This window comes from Lemur catta, chromosome 5 (genome assembly GCF_020740605.2).
Source record: "Lemur catta isolate mLemCat1 chromosome 5, mLemCat1.pri, whole genome shotgun sequence".
Lineage (NCBI taxonomy): Eukaryota > Metazoa > Chordata > Mammalia > Primates > Lemuridae > Lemur > Lemur catta.
Window position 1 is genome coordinate 51,168,384 of NC_059132.1, and position 21,751 is coordinate 51,190,134.

The 21,751-nt window shown below is 42.2% G+C and overlaps 1 long non-coding RNA gene and 1 other non-coding gene across 2 annotated transcripts; both read left to right on the forward strand.

The window, feature by feature from the left end:
- The first annotated feature begins 3,324 nt into the window (after positions 1-3,324).
- LOC123638975 lies at positions 3,325-3,431 on the forward strand. The gene has a single exon (XR_006735545.1). It is a non-coding gene; the product is annotated as a U6 spliceosomal RNA (small nuclear RNA).
- An 11,713-nt stretch (positions 3,432-15,144) lies between these two features.
- On the forward strand, positions 15,145-20,962 carry LOC123638265. Its single transcript, XR_006735265.1, has 2 exons — positions 15,145-15,296; positions 20,634-20,962. It is a non-coding gene; the product is annotated as an uncharacterized LOC123638265 (long non-coding RNA).
- Positions 20,963-21,751: the final 789 nt, after the last annotated feature.

Below are 21,751 nucleotides of genomic sequence, written 5' to 3' on the forward strand. Positions count from 1 at the left end.
GGATTTTGTAATTATCTTTTTTCTTCTAAGGATTAAAAGCTCAACTCCCCTCTCCATGGGGCAGTTGACCAGCTGACCAACACTGTTTACTGTTTCTAAGACAAAATAAAACTGCTACAGAACCTCATTCACTTTTCTTAAAGTATTGATTTACTGAGAGCTTTATATATTCCATCAGGAAGTTAAGCAATGCAGAGGAGTTAACATAACTTTCTTTGGCCTCCAGAAGACTATTTCCTATCATGAAGCTTCAAGATCATAGTCCTAGAGAGGTCCCAAAAAAGTGTCACCTGCTAATTTCTTCAATACAGAAATGGTGGAACAGACTTGGAGATAGCAGTCAGAACTTCCTGTGCAGCCCCTGAATCAAAAGGAGAAGAGCTGCTCTAAATTGCGGTGATACTATGTTCTTTCAAACACTCGACATGAATCTCCTACACATGGATATATGAATGCTAGAAACATCTGTCAATGTTGTTTCATGTAATAAACTACTATATTTTTATGTGTGCTCTTTGGTCAGTAATTTTAGTTCCCATCCTTATTTAGTTTGGCCACACTCACTGGAATCCTATGACAGAATTAAACCTAGACTTCCTGGACAGATGAAAATCTATATAATCTTTATCCTAGTTTATAAAGACTTTAGAAAGTAGGATTATGCAATTTCTGTTCCAGAAAGTTCTTTCCCTATTTTTTTCTTTTCAGTGGTTCTCATTTCTTTAAAAGTTTTCTTTTTCATTTGTTTGTTTTTGTTTGCTTTTTAAAAAATATACATGAGGACCTTGTCTAAGTAGTTTCTTCACCAACTTTCCAGGCTGCAATAATTGTTATTGTCTTACATTTTACACAAAGATCTTATATCCCAAACTTATATAACCCCAAAGGCCTTCTTTTCACTTATTCATGGAATAAATCAGTTGAGTGTCTTTCTCGGGCAAGGCCCACACTTGGGTGCTATGCAGTGGACTCATATCCAGGGCTGTGCAGGACACCCCACTGCTTGTTTCAGAGTTGGGTTTGCTTAATCCATTGGGTTTGCTTAATCCTCACATTGTTAGCAAAGTAGAGAAAGAAAGAATAGGGGATGGGCCAGCTCTGTCTCTTTCTCTCTCCTTCCTTCCTTCCTTCCTTCCTTCCTTCCTTCCTTCCTTCCTTCCTTCCTTCCTTCCTTCCTTCCTTTCTTTCTTTCTTTTCTTTCTTCCTTCCTTTCTCCCTTTCTTTCTTTTTCTTCTTTCTCTTTCTTTCTTCAGGGAAACTCTTCCTAGAAATCCTCCAGAGCTTTCCCTTGTTTTCTCATAGAGCAGGATTTCATTCCAAGACCACTGCAAAAAACATCACTAATAAAAGATTGCAATGTTTGCCTTAGACTAACCCTTTCGGATGGAGTAGGTGTTGGAAAATCAACCGCAATAGCTACAACAGGCATGCAAACAAATCATAAAGTGCAAGATAAGAAGTGATGAACCATAAAAAAGATATAACTAAAGTGCTTTGGGTGTTAAATCTGGAGAAATTATTTCCAGCTAGGGATAAAGAAAGAACTGACTTTTGAATTGAAGACTGGATTTGGGCACAAAAAGATGGAAAAGAACACTTTAATTTGCCAATCAAGAAATGGCAATGGGAAAGAATGGGGCATGTGTAAGGTTACAAGTGACATTTGGCAGAGACAAAAGGTATATGAAGGTGCATCGGTTAGCTTTTGCTGTAACAACAAATAACTACTACATCTCAGAGGCTTATAACCACAGCCATTGATTTCTTGCTCACAGGTCTGCTGGTTGTCTGCAGCTCTGGGTGACCCTGCTCCAGATGTCTTCTTATTCTTGGAACCAGGCTGAAGGAAAGGCCCCTATCTGGGATATACTTCTCACATGGCAGAGAGTAGAAGCCAAACTATGGTGGAGTTTCTAGGGGCCCAGTGGTCTGAGGTATTCTGTCTGAGATGAAGCCATATTTATGGCATCTTGCACCTCCTACCATTAAGAAAGAGGCACAACAGCTGGTGAGAGTCTTTGAGCTCTGGAGGCAGCAGATGTCATAGGTGTACTGTTCTCATCTATGTTCCAAGATATCTTTGACCCAGACAGTTTCGCCATGGATCAGGAACAAAAGAAGGACCTGCAACACATATCCAGGCTAGTATATAAGCTGCTATATGACTTGAACACTTTGGTCCATCAGATCAGATGGTGGATGAAATGTCCGAGATGCCATATAGAATCTCCAAAATCCTCAATGGGAGAATCACTATGCAGAACTTTAGTATTTCCATGCATAGCTATGCCCTCTTATGCCATTAACTCTTCTCCTTGTGAGAAACAGCTTCTGGCTTGCTATTGGTAGTGAATGGACATGTGACCATGGGAACCAAACTACCACTGCACAGACCACAACTGCCTCCACAAAATAAGGTCCTTTCCTTCTCTCTTCCAAATCTTGCAAATGGCTCACATTGGCAAATTCTAACCTTGAGCAAGATAGAGTAAAGGATTTTGGGAAATGCAATCCCTGGCTTCTTTACAATGCACAGGAAGCTCTGGGAGGGGTAGTAGTTGTCAAAGGCAATCAACATAGAAGAGGAGAGGAAAATGAGATTGGAAATATAGATTGAGACTTCATCATGGGAGGCCTTGAATGCTAAGAAAAAAGGCAATAGGGAGTGTTTTAAGTCTGTATGTGGAAGAATGGCATGATCAGGGATTTACTTGGAAGCTCTTTTAAATTCTGTATATGTAGGAAGGTGACAGGTGGACCCCAAAGAGTCATAACACCCTTAACTGTGTTCCTTTGTGCCTTGCACTGAAACATATTATATTCTTACACCTAAGTCCTTTAAACCTTTATATATTATCCTTACAAGGAAAATTTTATTATCTCTACTTTTAAGATAAGAAAACTGAGACTTAGAGAGATTAATGAACTGGCTTAACTTCTAGCTAACCAGGTGTAGGAGTAGGCATCAAAATAGGTATTCTGGATTCCAGCATTCACATCCAAACTCTTTCCACTGCATTGGATTGTCTTTCCCTATGCGCTAAGACACAGAGACGGAGCCCTGCAGCTAGAGAAAGCCCACAGTCAGGTAACATGGAGGGGCTGAAACCTCCTTTTTATATTCATCCCTTCATTTATTCCTCTATTGAATAAATAACTTACTTAACACATTGACTGCCATGTGAGTTGTATTTAACTCAGGCTAGTTTTGACCCTGGGGCCTCATGAAGCAAAACCCTGCTGTTGGTTCATGAAGATCTTACTCATTGATGTTCTTATTGTTACAATTAATATTGACAAATTAATTCTAAAAACATGGATTGTGTGCTCGCTTTGGCAGCACATATACTAAAATTGGAACGATACAGAGAAAATTAGCATGGCCCCTGCACAAGGATGACACGCAAATTCGTAAAAACATGGATTGCATTGCATATAACTCATACACAGAAAACAATAAAAAATAACAAAGTAGAAAGGATTGTGTTGTTTTAATAAAACACAGTGGCTCCAGGGAAAAAATTTTTTTCTAGCATGGCAGTCAATGTGTTAATACCAGGAAATGTTCTAGACCCTGGAAGGGATACTGTTATTATAAAATTAGGTAAAGGGCTAGAAGTTACACAATTCAAAGGAGATTCATACGGTACTATTTTAGCATAAGCCATGGATATTTAAGTGGGATAGCTAACTTGGGTCCAGGTGACTTAAACCCTGGAAATTATAGTTGCTGATTTGTCTTCTAGCCCCCTAGAGTCTAAGGTCCAGGAGGGTAGAACTGTGTCTCCTTCTTCCAAAGATACTGTTTTGTATCTCCCAGTGTCCTGCACATGGTAATTACCCAATAAAGATTTGAGGAGTAAATGTTGGAGGGACTGGCTGAACAAACGATAAGAACCATAGATAATCCACATTGACAGTGGTGGTGAGAATCTGGTAGGCTTTCCCTCATTGATGGGGTTGGTCCTTTAAACCTGGAGCACTATCTCTCCCTCACACTCTCCAGCTCCAGTGATAATAGCCTAATACCTCTCTTCCTGCCACAAGTCTCACTTCCTGCTAATCCCTTGCCATGGGTGAAGTGCCTAAAGAGAGACCTCATTCACCATGTTATCCTCCCAAGGACAAACCTCCAAAGGTCCCTATTTGACTCCAAGGCTTAGCCTACCATCTAAGGCCCCTTTGAGAATTTCCCATCAGCCCGTCTTTCTGGCTTTCTGTTCATCACTTGCCACCAGCTCCCCAACCCAACATCCGAGACCCTGTCCTGCATCCATACGGGACCATTTGCAACTCCTCAAACACACTGGGCCCTTCTCCATTTCTTCATCTGAACTTCAAATTATCCTTCAACATACAGCTTGAAAGGTGTCTTGACCATTACATCCCATTCGGAGTCAGTTGTGCCTTTTCCTGAGATCAGTAGTACTTTATTTATAATTCTACTGTCACTTTTCCCATACCTCATTCTGATCATGTATTTCCAGGTCTCTCTCTCCACGGACTTAGAGCTCATCTTTGCATGGGGGTTTCTAGTGGGGTGCTAGCAGGTCAGAGGTGCTCACCTAATGGTGGTTGGATGAATGAGCCTACAGAGTGAGTGACAGAGAGGCTTCTGCTCGGCTTTGAGAGGCTTTGATGCAGGCTTCTTTGTCTGGGTGCTCATGCTGGTTACAGACAGGTCCACGGCCCACTGTCTGCACTAAAAACAAAGGGGAGAATTTCCATGAATGCTCAGTGTAGAGGTCGAGTCTTTTCAGTCATAAAACCTCCCAGTAACCTGGGGTGGTGTGACCATGACCAGGCAAGACCTTGGTAGATCACCCTGTGGAAGAGACTGGGAGATTTAAATCCAAGATGCCCGCCCTTGGATCAGCCTGAACCTGGCTCTGTTATTCTAACTAATTTGCCCTGTGGCGCGGGCTAATTTGTGAAAAGAGAAAATATACATTTGACCATTCTGTGAAACTGGGGCTGGCACCGTGAGTCACTCCATGCCATGACATCAAGGCATGCATTCGAAAGGGGGCAGACACCATTTTTCTAAAAATGTCTGATAATGTTGAGGATGTGACCAGACCTGCTCCCTTTCAGCTAAGAAAAAATTCCCTCTCCTTTGTGGCAAGTATGAGAGTGACAGCCAACTTTTATCTTCCCTGACAAGATAGAGCAGACATTTTCCTTGGGGAAAAGCGATTGATCATTTGGTTCTGCTCAAGAATAACGTGAAGTGTATGAAAGCGCACACAGAGCTCCATTCTTTATAGCTGCCTCCTTTGAAAACATGTGAGAACACACAGGATGTTCTTCATTAGACAAGGAGCCCGCTTGGGGTTTTTATTTCTGAAGCTCTTGAGTACTAAGGGTTACGACAAGAGGCCATCTCTGTTCCGCAATGTAGAGCGAGAGGGCCCTCCTCAGCCCCACAAAATGCGCCTAACCTAACTACTCTTTCTGGTCAATGTTGGTCTGTCTCCTCTTTGGCCTCTTCAAAGCTCTTTCTGCCTGAAACTTACTGCAGAACATTTATCACATATATTATATTGGGACATTTGCTGTCCTCTTACGTTTCATGTCGTTTCAGGTAGATTTAAACTTCTCAAGAACAGGGGACCTGCCATATGCTTTCTTAGTAACCCCTACAGGGTGCAGCACAAAGCTGAGTACATAAATGGTGCCCAGTAAATAATTTGGTGGATATAGTCCTAAACTCAAGGAGTAAAAATGATGTGTGAGAGATTAATTGCATCATGCTGACTTCTTTGGGGGCAACTGTGTAAGAAGACATTATCAATTTATAACAGAGCCTTATTTCTTTTTGTAACCTAGATAACAAGCAAGGCTCCAAGACCAAGGACACATACAGTTTTCTGGCAACCTAAAGCTGATTCCTTACCTTGTGATATCAGAGTATGGTTTTTTAGCAATAGGATTGAAACACCATCACACTCTTGAACCTAATGAAGGTACATCTACATGAGAAATTTTGTGTTCCATTCTGTTGTCATACCTTAAAAATGATAACTGAGCACTGCTGGAAGGTGGCTTATGGAGTAAAGTTGATTGGATGAGTTATTTTAGGAAAACCTATTGACATATTAAAATTCTGTATTGAGACTACAGGAAGGCTGATAAGAGATAAAAAGTTTATAAAATCATGAAGATAAAAATAGAGTGACCACAGAATTACCAACCAAGCACTATAATTCTCCCACTTGAAGACACTTGGCAAACAATAGGCTTGGAGAAGCCCTTATTTAATGATCACATGACGAAAGATATAAATAGTTCTGAGAAGTATTGAAATCAATTAATGGTGCAGGGAGCCACAATATATTATTAAGGAAATCAGGAACACTTGGCGTTCTTGTGCTGAAGGGCAAATTACAATACTTTCTTGCAAAAATCTTACTTGATGTCCTTCTCAGACACATAATACCAAGGGGATAAGGGTATTTGGCTTCCCTATTATTACATGTCTTCACTTCTTATTCCTAGTATGAAATTATTTTTTCTTTCTCTGAATTCCTACAGAATTTTATCTGTACCAACAATATATTGTATGTTTGTATATTGTATATTTGCTGTATACAGTACCTGTATGTTTGCTGCATTCTATTACAAATATGTGTCACTTATCCTACTAGATTTAGAGGTCTTTTATGACAAAAATAATGATAAGTATGATGATGATAAAAGGAGCTAACATTTAATATGCTCCTACTATGCGCCATGCTTTCTGGGCTTTATTGACTCAGACTCATTTAATCACATTGCATTGATCTTGCATGTCTTTTAGGTCCACTAACACTTGGAATAAAATTGTCTGTCAAATCAACAAATGGTGAGCAAGTTCTAGGGTTTGTTGTCCCTTTGCGTAACCTGGAAACATGGGCAGGTCTGATTGAGGTAGAGATGCCTCAGTGGTTTTTCTCTCTCTTTATAATTTTTCAGAAGCCTGTTTTACCAGGCAGGGAGGGTCACATCTTCTGACGGCATATTTCCCTTCCAGTCCCGAGTACAGTGGTATCAACCTACTAGGTCCACAGCAAATGCCCCTTGACTGATACTTGCCACAGCATTAATTGTGACAAGTGGCTCAGCTTAAGCAGTGATAGCTTGGGGACATCACTGAGGGTTATCTACAGTGAAGGTGCTACCATTTCAGATGTAGAAGGCAATCAACACACGGCATCCCATGAAGACAATGAGATGTAGAATACATACATAATTCACATGTTCCAAAGAAGCTCTGTAATGAGTTTGAGAGGTCCCTGTGTATTTCTAACTAATTTGTGTACATCTGTTGAAGGTGGGTGGTTTCTAAAATGTCTCGGTTTTGAAATCTCTGAACACCTAGTTCAGGGTGTAAAAAAGAAAATAGTAAAAAAGAAACTGTGAGTGTTATTCCAAAGCTCTAAAGGGCTTAAAAATAAATCCCAAACATCCTCAAGAAACTCCCACTCTTAGGGAAATTATTAACTTGTGAGTAATGTGAAGATATTCTCAGTACATTCCTAGTTACATATCCCATCATCTTCATTGTTTACTCTTAGAGGGAGCCCTTCTCATATTTCTCGTAGACTCCCAAATGCATAGAATGGCCCAACAAAAATAACTGATCTTCATACTCCTTTTTCTGTAGCACCCCCAGACCCTCCTAGCCCCAGTCTGGCATTTTCCTAGGGGTGGCCTCCACTGAGGGAACTTGCCCTGGGCCAGTGGAGGTTGGCAGGAGAGAGATGCAGGGGAGGTAAGGGCAGAAAACCATGACAACTGGTCTTTGAACTCCCTCATTACCCTGAACAATTCTAAAATGGCCTAGCTTTGTAGCAGTCTGTGGAATTCCCTTTAAAGAGAAAGTTGGACCTTGCAGCGTTTTCTCCTTTTCAGATTAGAAGGGGACTCTTACATCCTGGCTCTCAGAGTTTGCCTAAGTTTCTTTTCAGCGGTGGGCGGTAAGTCAAGATGGCTGAATTCCCGAGCTTTCTGGATCTATGTGAAAGTTCTCATCCTCTACCCAAGACGTTTTCTCTGCCAAGTGGTGCGATAAAACTTGTGAGAACAGGTTTTCCTTGTGAGGTAGCTGATGCATCTGTATCCATTTCTGGCAGAAAACCAAAGTAAAAAAGGATTTAGAGAATCGTTACAGAACATTATAGGGGCTTGGTATGAATTTGGTTTAGAAGTTTAATGATTATTCAAGGAAATGTGTTTTTTGTTTGACCTTTACCCAAGCAATTTCCCACGGCACTCACACTAACTCTAACCCAGCATAACCAGCCAAGACCCAGGCAAGCCACTTTCATGTGTATGAATTGTAAGACTTTCACCAATTCAGCATGATCAGCATGGGGCCTCGGAGATCTTTTTTCAGCAATGAAACTCCACAGCAATAGGGCCTTACATTTCAAAGGTTTTTCTTATGAGTTATCACTTTTAATCTTAGGAGAGAATTGCTCCATCTGTCTCATAAATCCATTGATTCTAAAATCTCAGTTAAAGCCATTTTTTCTATTTTCCATCTTTTCTCTTTAAGAAGAAATACGAGCAAAAGAGAAAGATGTATCCTCAGCTTTCCTGCAGCAATGAGGAGGGAACACAGCCAGCTGTTGCACTCTACGGGGGTCTGGGGTCTCAGCCTGCCCTGGTGGCAGCACCACAATCAGTTTTAACCTTTGCTTCCACCTCCACACAGACCCAAGGAAGCAGCCCAGGAGACGGTCAGCCCCTGAGCAGCTGGGGCTCCCCGCCTTCCTCTTCTCAGTTCTGCTGGGAAAAGCCCACAGGATACCAATCGCCCAGTGCACGCTTGGTGGAGAATCCAAGCAAGCCCTCTTCTATCCACCTGCCCCCGACTCCAAAGCTTTGAGATTACCAACCAATGTAGAGCTATAAAGTGCTTTTCTGGTTATCTCATTGAACTCTTAAAACAATACTTTGACATAGATATTATTACTTGCCATTTTATAGATGAAAAATCAGAATTTTAGTGAGAACAAAGTCCAGCAGAACTTGGATTGAACCCGTCTCTTTGGACTCACCTGCAGCGGAGTAAATTCATCACACCCTTGCTATTTAAAGCCTGTCCAGTGGACCACCAGCATTACCTGCAAGTTTGTTAGAAATGCAGAATCTTGGGCATTCCTCAGACTGAGTCTGCATTTTTAACCAGATCCCAGTGATTTGTGTGCACTTTAACATGTCAGAAGTACTTCTCTACACTGTAACTATCTCTAGCCAAGGGGAAGTTCAGTTGAGGCCCCAAATGCAGAGTGACCTAATGAGATGGATGTGTCCCTGGTACAGAATCAAGGGAAGCTCCCTCCAACTTTGTATTATTCATCTGAAGTTAATCTCAAGATTTAACACCTCCCAACTCTTCCAAGTCAAATAAAACATAATCTGAATCTCTACAGCAGACAGACATCTGCCCAATACATCTTGGTGGGATGAGGAGCATTGTTTTTATGTGAATCTCTTTGAAGGTCCCTAAAGAAAACAGGCTCATCACTTCTGTTAAGTCTGGAGTCTTAGCTGATGTGTCTTTTGAGAAAGCCCATTTAGCTTGAATACTTGGAGATATTCATAGATAAGCAATATTGATTTTTTTTGTTTGAACAAAAGCTTCTTTTGATTTCCAAGATAATTTGTAGTTGTAAGGGTAAGGAAGGGCTAGAGAGGAGAAGGCTGCAAAGTCCCCAAGGGAACCAGAGAGGGAAGCTGCCTGAGGCTTCGTTACCTTACCCTCTGAGCTTCCTCTGTAAGTGAGGACTGCACAGGTACTCAGGGCCTGTCTTTAAGATGTCATTATTTAAATAAAAATATATCTGGATTCTTCACACCTTCCAGCCTTCCATATTTCCCATAGCAGTTGTCAGGGAACCAAATGGCATGATTTCAGAGATTGGGGAAGTCCAGTTATCCAAGGTGCACCCACCATCTGCCCTCTGGTGCTAGGAAATTCCTTTAAGAACATGTTTCTGCTCAAGAAATATTCATTGATATTCTAGAAACCTCATGTGGTTGATTAAAAGCCACAAGCCCTACTGCACGTAGGTGATGCCTTTAGGAAAAGATTCTCGGCCTCAAGCTTATTTAGTTGGGACACTGGAACTCAGAAATCCAGACTCTTCATGACAAAATGACTCCCAGAGGAGCCTGTTTGTACCTCCCATTGTGATGTGAGTCCCCGAATTTAAGTGAAATGTGGCCTAGGGCACAGATATGATTATTCTCCTCTGTGTAGGCGGCCACCTCTGAGACTCACCAGCATGGTTCAGGCCGCTCAGAAAACTCTCTACTAATAGAAGATAAGTGCATGATAATTTTTAGTGCCATTTTTGTCACACTGTAGATGTTTAATTTGATCAGTCTTATACAAGTTTGAGCCCAATGTATATTATTTCACCTCTTCCTGTTCTTGAACAAATATAGTACCTCAAACAATTGTCTGTCTAGAGTCTAGTCCAACTTGACCTCTTTAAGAATCCAAATCCAATGCGACCTATTCCACTGTTCATAGCTCATTCTATCAGTTGGATTCCTCTTTATAATCTCTGGGTATTCCATGGGCACCTTCTAGTCCAAATCTCTGTTGATTTGAAGATGAACTCTCTTCAAATGGCTACAATGTGCTTGCTACTCCTGGGCAAGTTGGGACCACCAAAAGTGACCATCAAATTCAAGTAGAAAGCTTGTGTGAAAGACTCCAATTAAAGAATCAAATCTCAAGATTGTCACAAGTCACCTAAGCCCTATCCAGGAATCTGAAGACATTTAATATTTCCCTATTTTGAAAGAACACTCAGTATAAGATACTTACATATGTAAGTAAATACTTATTTTATTTTAGAATATGAATACAATTTGTATTACGCTATTGGACAAATCACATTATTGCCCCTTATTCCAATAAAATCTGCACGTTTTGTTAGAGAGTGTCCAGCTTTTCTTTTGCAGGAGTTCATTGTAGTAAGCGTTCTACTTGCATTGAGTGGTCAAGCTTGGTGGTCCCAACTTGCCCGGGGGTAGCAAGCACATCATAAACATTCAGCAATTGTTTGTTAAATAGATAATTACATGATTGTAAAAGACGTGACAGACAAATTTCATTGGATTTCCCAAGTCCCCCCTTCTGCCCCTGACTCCTACCCTATCATTCGAGCTGTCTTCAAGGACCCAAGAGACTATTAGCTGCTCCAGATTTGAGGAGTTTCAGACCAAAAGCTTAGTAACTATTTCCTGAATCAAAACCACACGGGCTGAGTTCATGCAGTCTACTACTTTAGAACTGTTGCTTTCCAAAGTGAAACACTCAGCAGTGGTAAGTAAGAAAGAGGCCTTGAGTGGAAAATATTTGTAAAGGGAATGAAAGCAAATGGTGTGGTGTTTGCCAACGACATCGAGAAGAACCAGTGTGTATTAGAGGGAAGACAAAGAAGCCTGATGTTATGATATGCCTTCCTTTCAAGTACACACAGACACACACCAAAATAAGGCAAGCCCCTTTTAGGAGGAAAATTTCAGGCAGAAATAATTTCTCTATACTTATTGCTGCTGGAGCTGTGGCCCCGCAGGGAAAAAGGAGGGACAAGGTAGAGCGCCTTGGGGGAAACCCACGGGCAGTGAGCAATTTACAAAGGGCTCAGTTTGCTCTACCTGGAGAGAGAAGTGTATATTTTAAAATATCACATTTAATTAACACTCAAAGAGGGGAATGAAATGGCTCACCCCAGTGATTCCAGGCAGCTTTTGTATGAGGTAGATGAAGGGGAAAAAACCTGATTAGGCACTAGCCTTAAGTAGAGTTGCCTTGGATTTCCTTTTTCCTCTTTACCATGTAATAACACAGCTTAAAATTAGTTCTGACAGCTAATCAGAATGAGTGGCTTTTTCTTTTCCTGGAGTGGTTAGCGGGTGCTGTGCATTGTGCCAACACACCATACTGCTGGATGGATCAGGAAGGAAAGGATTGATTAGTTATTCCTTCGCAGGCAGCTCTGTCCTTCCCTGCAGTTGCGTTGGAGGGATCCTGAGGTACCGGGGTCTGCCTCGTGTCGGAGGGCAGCCTGGGAGCGTCATAAGCAGCCCGGCTGATGAGGGGGCTCCTCCTCCTTCCTACTGGCCCTTTCCCCCTCCCAGCCCTCTCCGATGCCTCCCACTCAGAGTTACTTCTGCTTCTGACGACACCTTGGAAATCTGTACTGTAAAAATGAAGTGTTGAACTAAATTTAGGCTGGTGAAGGATAAAGCAGGAAGTAGCTAAAGACAGAAATACACAATGAAATCAAGCTCTCTCACTCTAAGTGAAGAACGTGGGACCCAGAAGGCTGTCTCAGAAGAGGACACGTAATTTATGTGTCACAGGCAGATGTGAAGCAAGGTCGTCCAGGTGAGCAGGCAGGTGCTTCCTCCACCAGGGGTGTCCTTGACTTGGTTTAAGGGAGTTTGTTCGCCTCACCGAGGGTTTTGCTTTTGGGCATACTTTTAGAGTTTGGTTTGGAACGCAAGAAAATGATCATTGCTGCAAGGGATGTGATGGAATAGGAGGGAAGGGAGGTGAAAAGCTTTAGATTTCCCAGATGAAAGCTGTGTAAAGGACTATGATGATTGCCCCATCAAATAAATATAGTAGGAACAGCAAAAGTGGCCACGTGGGTAGTGTCTGGGCCAGACCCACCCAGCCCATAGGATTCCAAAACCTGCCCTAGAGCTGGGTCATGCTCAAAATCCCAAGTATCCCTGAGGCTACAGCTCCCAAGATGTCCCTGTTTGAGAGGAGGAGCCAGGGGAAAGGGTTCTGAGCTTAACTGGGAACCATGGCAAGCTGAGGCCTCAAATGCCAGCTCAGGCCCCTAAGCTGAGAGGAGCTGTGTCCAAGCCAACGAGGTGGGAGGCCTGGCCATGCCCCAGTAGGCTCTTGGCTGGGCTCCTGGAAGTTCTCCCTTTTAAGTTGTCCTCTGAGGGAGGAGTGGGCACTCATATTCTCCAGGCCAGTTTTCTTTAGACTCACAGAAGAAAGTGAGCCCAGGAAACAAGAGTGAGACTTCTTTAGTACAAATGCCCTGGCATTTCAGAACTGTGTTTTGCTGTGTCCATGCAAGAAGGTCAAAGAAAAAAGGAAAAGTAAGCCTTTAAAATTGCTTTAAAAAATGCACAGGCTGTGTTTTGGCTAGATGGATACTTGTCCTATCTTTTTTAAAAAAATTATGATAAAATACACATAACATAAACTGTATTTTAATCATTTTGAACTGTGCAGTTCAGAGGCATCAAGTGCACCCATAATATCCTCCAACCATCACTACCATCTAGTTCCAGAATGTTTTCATTATCCCAAAAGGACACTTGTACCCATTAACAATCACTCCCATTCCCACCTTCCCTGAGCCCTGGCAACCACTAATCTGTTTTCTGTCTCTATGGATTTGCTCATCCTGGATATTTCATTTAAACAGAATTTACAATATGAGAACTTTCGTGTCTGGCTTCTTTCACTTAGCATGTTTCAGTACTTCATTCCTTTTTATGGCTAAATAATATTTCATTGTATGTAGATATCTCATTTAGTTTATCCAGTCATCAGTCAGTAGACATTTGGGTTGCTTCTACCATTTGGAGAATGTGAATAGTGCTGATGTGAACATTTGTGTACAAGTTTTTGTTTGAATACCTGTTTTCAATTCTTTTGAGTAGAATAGCTAGGAGGAGAGTTGCTGGGTCGTATGATAATTCTATGTTTAGCTTATTAATGAACTGCCAAACCGTTTCCCATAAAGGTCGAGGGTTCCAATTTCTCCATATCTTTGACAATTCTTGCTATTTTCAGTATTATTACTGTTATTGACATCCTAGTGAGTATGAAGTGGTGTCTCATGGTGGGCTTGAGTTGCATTTCCTAATGACTAAGGATGCGAAGCATCTTTTCATGTGCTTTTTGGCCATTTGTATGTCTCCTTAAGGGAAATAACTTTTCAAATCCTTTGCTTAGTTTTAAATTGGCTAGTTTTTGGTTTTTCGTCATTGAGTTATAAGAGTTCTTTATATATTCTGGATACTAGACCCTTACCAGACATAAAATTGGCAGATATTCTCTCTCATTCTGTGGGTTGTCTATTCACTGTCTTGATTGTCCTGTTTTTAATGAGAAGATACTAAACAAAGTACTTAGATGCTATTGGGAAAGGGATACCAAATAGGATAGAAACAGCCATTAAAGTTTTGAGCTAAGAGAAGTCTCCTTGCTGTCATCTGTTTTCTCTCCTGGCCTCCAGTAGGCAGCCTGCATCCCAAAGCCTCCTTGAAATACCCACGGCAACAGTAAGTTGTGTAAAGACTCTACGTGCCAGACATGGTGTCTTTGCCTTACGTGCGTTTTCTCCTGTCCTTGTAGCTACTCTGCAACATAAGTGTTATTATTTCCATTTTACAGATGAGGAAACTGAGGTGCAGATATGTTAATAAATGGCCAAAGGCCTCACTGCTCACCAACAGCAGAGTCAGGATCCAAACCCAGGGTCTGTCTGACTTGAAAGCCAGACCTCTTCCTACTCACTCACTGGTTTGTTAATTTTGCTCTGGGAAACTTAGGGGCCTTTGTGGGTTCCTCTGGGCCTTCCCAGCTGTAGAGAGGAGGATTAGTAGAGGTTTTGGGTCTCTGGGGCCAACATACACTCCAACCAAGGCAGCTCTACTTTGATCTCTTTTATAATTTGGGGCTCTAGTGCAGGATTTTGTTTGGAGAAAAAAGAAGCTTCCAGTGCATTAAAAAAATGTTTGAAAACCACTGCTAAATTGTGCTGCTTCACGGAAGAAAATCCCAAAGCTCTTGTAGCCTCTTGTAAAATAGAGGTTTCATTAAAGGAAAACCAGTTCTAAGCTTCATAGGCAGAAACCTGGCATTGCATTTGCACAGCCCTGCACCCACACATGTGCCCGTGCACACACACACCGACACACCCTCCCGCCACCCCCCAATCCCTGCACATTTCTACTCCTGGCAGACGATGCCAGCTCTGAAGGGAGTTGCCTCTGAACGCCCACTCACCATAGAAAAAATACAAGTGGCTCTTGCCAGCGACTGCACCCACGCTTCCCGGCAGTGCTGGCTGCCGCCATTCATCCCCAGGTATGTTGCCGCCCGCTCACCTTTCTCACCTTTGACAGCCTGCTCAGCAGCCACTCTCAACCCAACATGAGTTCCCACCAACCTGGGAGGGAGACCTTAGCTCCTCATCGTCCCCAGTCATGGTGACAATATTCAGGAAGAGATCCATTCTGAGCAACCCCACAAGGTGAGGTGTCTGAGGCTCATCCGTGTGGGAGGCGTCCCTGTGGGAGGATGAACGGTGGCCGGGAAGGTGAGGGGTTTTGAAGCGGGTGGGCAGGGAGTGGATTTGTGTAGCTTCTCAGAACTTGGTTTTCTGAACATTTTATTCCATGTGCCAATAAATTGTCACCAGATGTCTGCTCAAATACAGTTCTAGTGTGAAATCACGTGAACAGGTTTCATATCATTGACTGCTTTGGTCAGAGGTGAGAAGGGGTGCTGGGGAGTCTCCCTGCCCACAGATTGCCTTTTTATCTTCCACTCCTAGTTTTCTCCAGCTTAAACATATACAGGGCTTCTTGTTCCCTTTTGCTCTCAAAAGTTACCCAATTGACTGTGGGGATTTGTTAACAAACTCCTAGGGTGGATGTTGCTTTCTGGCCCCTTAGGCACCAGCCATGATGGATGAGGCTTCCAGACCTGCAGAAAGAACTTGCAGAGCAGGCAGGTGTTGGCGAGTTGTGTTTCCCAAAGCACTGAGAGGCGCTGCTCACCTCTAAACCCTCCCCAGCGACTTGCCCTGAATCAATCCTCCCTTTAATCTAGCCTAAACTTTCTACCACTGCAGTCACTAGAATGTTAGCCACCCAGTATGGGGCTGTTGCTACTGAAGGCCTTTGGTAAAATACACATAGCATCATGGGTTCAGCTGCTGAGGGACCCCTCTCTGGAAGACCTAGACCACAAGAATCCATGAAGCACGGACGACAGCAAGCCCAGGTTTGCGCTGCCACTTGCTGCTTTGAGGGGCATGCCCACGCCGGCCACGCCCACGCCGGCCACGCCCACGCCGGCCACGCCCAGCTCACCTATCCAGATCAGCAGCAGCCGTCCGGCGAACCTGCCATTGGCACACAAGATGAGTCAGCCACGGGATGTTGGGTGGCTTGAAGTTGAGAAGATGCCCTTTTCCTCCATCTCTTTTTCCTTTGGAAGGCCAGGAGTCCAATCGTAATTTTTTATTCTCTTCTTGACAGTCAGGAAAAGTTTTTCCTATCCCCCCGAGAAAGAACAAAACTAAGAGGAATTTAGATCAGCCTCTCTTGTGTGGTTTCCCAGCATCTCAGATATTTATCCCTGTGGTGGTGCCTGGTCTTCTGATGGCATGTGACCCAGCTGGGAGAGGTGGTGGGGCCAGGGGGGAGGAGGACACCCTCCCCCACACTCCCGGCTGTGTGGGAAATCACTAGTTGCTCCATTAGGCCACTCTCCAAAGCCTGGCATCTGTCTGCTACAGCCATCACAGTTCTTCAGCTTCTCCACCCACCAGGGATGAGACCAGCTGATAGGCACCTGGCAAACACTGAAGAGCAGCCCAAGGCACAAAAGAGAGGGGCAGTGAGTTTTCATGGGGGCTGCATGGTAGCCCCAGAAGGCAGGAGTAGCAGGGGAGGTGGGAGAGGGGTCGATGGCAGTAGTACAAGGCACCATTTTAGGGGTGCCCTTGCTGCCGGGTCCTCCCATTGAACTCAGCTAACAAATCTCAGGGATCTTGAATCAGAAATGCCATGGATTTGACTTAGAATGGTCTCCAGAATACTATTCCCTGGGAACTAATAAGATTTCAGTGAGCAAAATTTATTCGATTAACTCTTGAGGATATGACTTACATCAGTGGTCCCCAGCATTTTTGGCACCAGGGACTGGTTTCAGAGAAGACAATTTTGCCACGAACTGGGAGGGAGTGGGGCGGGGGTAAGTTTTCAGGTTGATTCAAGCGCATTATATTTATTGTGTGGTCAAACCTCTCTGCTAATGATAATCTGTATTTGCAGCCTCTCCCCACTGCTAGCATCACCGCCTCAGCTCCACCTCAGATCATCAGGTATTAGATTCTCACAAGGAGCACACAGCCTAGATCCCTTCCATGCACAGTTTACAGTAGGGTTCGGGCTCCTATGAGAATCTAATGCCCCTGCTGATCTGACAGGAGGCGGAGCTTATGCAGTGATGCCAGCAATGAGTAGCGGCTGTAAATACAGATGAAGCTTCACTGTCTCAACTGCTGCTCACCTCCTGCTGTGTGGCCTGGTTCCTAACAGGCCACAGACAGGTACTGTCCTTGGTGGGGGTTGGGAACCACGGACTTACATGAAATCAAGGAATAAGAAACCCTCCTTTCTCACATCATGCAAGTCTCCCTAAAACCCTGCTGCAGCTCTGAACTTTCATAACACAGGCTGAGGGCAGTATTTCAAAGTGATCACGATGCACAATTATATGCAATATGTCAGACATACAAAATATGGTTAGTGCAAAGGTGCTCGCTAAATTAACTCTGGTTTGCCAAATTAATTCCTATAAGCAAAGAGAAATAAATTCAATTTTCTGACCAATTATGCTTATTGATTTTTCAAGCTCATTGCTTCAAAACAAAGAAATAAAAATGGTGAAAGTTTAAAAATTGCAATATGACTTTATGAAGAACTGTATTTGAAATATTGCTTTATTTCTAGTTCAGCACTATCATTCTCTTGCTTAATGAGTGTATCTAGGATCCTAGCTTTGGAACAGTGCCTTGTGTTCTCACACTGGATTGCAGACAGGGCTATGTATGTTTAGTATCTGGGAAAGAGGCTCATGTATTGGGGGTCTATTTGCTGGGGCTTAAGAGCTTTCTAGGAGATAAATTATCCAACCACCCCCAGCACCAAAGTTAAATAACTCATCAATGGCAAGTAGCAAAATGTATATTTGGATGCCATATGATGCTTGTATTCTGTTGGTACCCAGTTATAAGTTTATCTTGGGATCAAGATTCATACCTGACCTAAGTCTCATTGTGAACCATGACCCAAGATGTCCAATTTAAACAATTCTTTTTTGAGTGGGCAGAAGTGGCACATCTCTTAATGAGACATGAATTTAGAGATGATTCTTTGGAGAGGTATAAGATTTAAAAGTTATAATTTCTAAAGTGCCATTTAGTTTATTAAAAATAGATATATTCAAAACAAGCTTCCTTTTTGAAAGAGAGAAAAGGCAAACCAGTTCTAAGTATTTATCTTCACAGATAGAAACCTACTGTTGGTTTTGCACACACCCACACCCATATCCCCTCCCCGCACTGCCCTATTTCCATCAGTTCTCTGACAAAGGTCATGCATCTAAGCAGGGGGCACCATGTAGTAAAGTCTGGATCATTTCACCCAGTGCCAAGATCGCTTTGCTGATCACCGATTCCCACGTCTCCAAAATTTCTGGGGCTTTGAGCACAGCCTGACCTTGGACTACCCATATGGGGTGGAGCTGGGGTGGGGGGTCTTATTACAAATACTGATTCTTGACCCCTCCCCAGACCTATTAAAAACAGAATCTCTTGGAGAAGGATCAGGAATCTTGTTTTTTTAACAAGATCCCCACGTAGTTCTTACGCACAAGAAAGTTTGGTAATCACTTCCAGAAGATTGCAAATAAATTGGCTCACAAAGGAACCAGACCCATGGCCTTGACTTCAATCCCATGTTTATCTCAGCAACTGTGGCTGTAGGTTCTACCACTATCCTCCAACAACCCAATGACAGGAAAAAGAGACTCACAAAAAATGATTAAGTGGGAAGCAACAAAATATGAGAGATAAAAAGCTAAACAATAAATGCTAGAATGCGAAAGATAGAATGATTTTTAACTCTCCTCAGTGACTCAAAGATGCCCAAGACACCATTACTTATGCAGCCCTTGTGATTCAGGTGACCAGTATTATTGACATACACAAGTATTTTCATCTGGACACTGACTTAAGCTACATGAGCCAGAGAGGCGAGAACAGCAGAGCAAAGCTAAATACAATGTAACACTGGGATTCTTTTTCAAATAAATATGCTGTATTGATGCATAGGTTGACAAAAATTACCAATAAATATGCATATATTGGGGACACAGCTCAAATTTTTTTTACTGATAAGGATGCATAATCAAATGTTTGGTGACCACTGCTCTAACTCCATTCCTTTAAGACCTTAATAGTTGAGATCAATTTGAAAAATTAAAAAAAAACTAATACAATATGGTGCTAATCAATGTCATGTATGACCACTATTAAAAGGTATCTGTGTTTCACTATAGAGGACAATGCTTATCTGGAAAGAATCCATCTCCAATAGCGAGTTTCAGGCTCTCTGGTTGGCAGGTAAATGAGATGTGGGGTTCGAGAAGGCTTTTCTAGGAGAAGTATATCCAATAAGCAATGTCTAGTGGTTCTTAGCTACACTCTTGGCTGGGATCAGGAATTCAAGTCAGTTAGTATTTTTCAGTGAAGTCACTAATAGCCTGTCACTATCCAGTGGGATTCAAAACAATCAAGTCACTTGCTGGTGGGTTCTGCTGATATTTTAAGGAGAGTGTCTTGTGTTTTTCATATTTATATTTTTATTGAGGTTTTATATAGGCTACTTCAGTTATAAGGATCAACCCTTTAATTTATTATCAATCGATTAATTTAAAATCAATCCATTAATTTAAAAAGTATTTATTTGTGTTTTACTTGGGAAGAAAACCTCAGTTCTTTAACCATCTCTGCATTTCTCTCCCTTTTAATCTACCCTGTAGCTGCACATGGCTAATTCTCTCATGCCAAATGTATTTTAAAAAGGGAGGGATCCACTTTAGCGTGATCAACTGCCTAAGTTTGCCCAGAACAGTTTTAGTTTTAGCACTGAAAGTCCCCCATTCCAAGGAACCCTCAGTCCTGGGTAAACCAGGATGGTTGGGCACCTAGAGATGCACTGCCCAATACAGTAACCAGTAGCCACATGGGACTATTTAAATCTCAAAAAATTAAAATAGGATAGAATTTAAAATCTAGTTCCTCATTTGTGCTGGCCATATTTCAAGGGCTCAGTGACTACATATGGCTGGTGACTACCTTATCGGACAGTGCAGAGACAGAAATTTCCATCACTGCAGAAAGTTCTGTTGGATAGTGCTGAGCTAGAGGGTATTTCCTGCAACAGCCTAGAACTAACATCCTTTAAAACTGTGCCCTAGTCAAGTGTTGAGAAACCTCATGTGATGGGGCTGCCACCTCAGTGAACACACAGAACATGCTGGGTCAGCAAGCCACAGTGGAAACTTTTGTTTTTCAGAGTTTGCACATCCTGATGCATCAGGCTTCTGGGACTATGCCCTCGAACTTCTTAGATCCCAGGAATTTATAAACAGTTGTTGGCATTTAGTGGAAATGGGGACGTGGCATAAGGGACATTTAACATGACAGCAAGAAAAGATGATTTGCCCCTTTTTAAATTGTGTCCATAAGGCATGAGGGTCACACTAATTTTGTTCCCCTATAATTTTGTTATAGATTTCCCTTGACGTGCAGCATGGCAGAGAGGTAGCTGGACCTACTGGACTTACAGCTGAAGGAGCCCAGGCATGAGGAAAAGCACCTTTGGAATGAGCGACTTTTAAGTCCACCGCAGCTCTACCCCAGGGGTCAGTTGGGGGGAGCTACAAAGTGGCCGAGAGTCACCGAGAGGACAGCACTTTCCCAACATCTCTCCTCCCCCAGGGCAAAGCAAATCAGAAACAGAAACAGAGAAAAACCATCTGTCTGTTTGAAGATTCACTGCTGAAAGATCTAATTGTGAGCATAGGGATTTACTTATTTCATAAAATGTTATTGAACACCTACTTCCGTCCTTGCTCTTGAGTCATTCAGAATCTAGGGGGGAGTCTGGCAATGTTTGCCAATGTTAAAAGTACAATGTAGCAAATACTGATTTATGAAGACAGTAATGGTGATGATGACACCTAATATTTAATGGGAGCTTTCCAGGTGGCAAGCTCAATTCTAAGTGTGCTTTACATGAAGAAGTATAAGATAATACTTTAGGAATATCGATGCTAGAAAGGTCCCCAGGTGAAAATACATTAATAACATTCTATTTTTCAGTATTTCTAAGACATTTAGTGTATAAACAAAGCAAAACCCTCTTGTAAGTTATTTGGAGAAATAGCATATGGAGCAATTAAGAGAATGGGGTTTTATTTTTTAATAAACTGTTTATTTTGGAAAATTTTTGGATTCATGGAACAGTTGCAAAGATGGTACAAAAAGTCCCCATACGATGATGGGTTTTTGAGTCAGATAGCAAGGGTTCCAAGTCCCAGGTCTGCCATTTACTCACTGTGTGTCCCTGGACCAGTTATTTAACCACTCATGTCCTCAGCTGTGACTTCCTCAATTGTAAAATGGCACAATAATACTTGCTTTAGAGGGGTGTAGGAAAGAAAAAAGTGAGAGAATGCATGTAAAATGCTTGATACATGCTTAAGTCATTGACATGTTTAATAAACATTAGTGCTTATTTTTATTTATACAGATGATATATTTGGTTTTTTAAAAATAATGAAAACAATACCTAAAAATAATTTTAAGTGGTTGATGTCTACTAATTATAGTTTTAGCTCTTCAAAAGA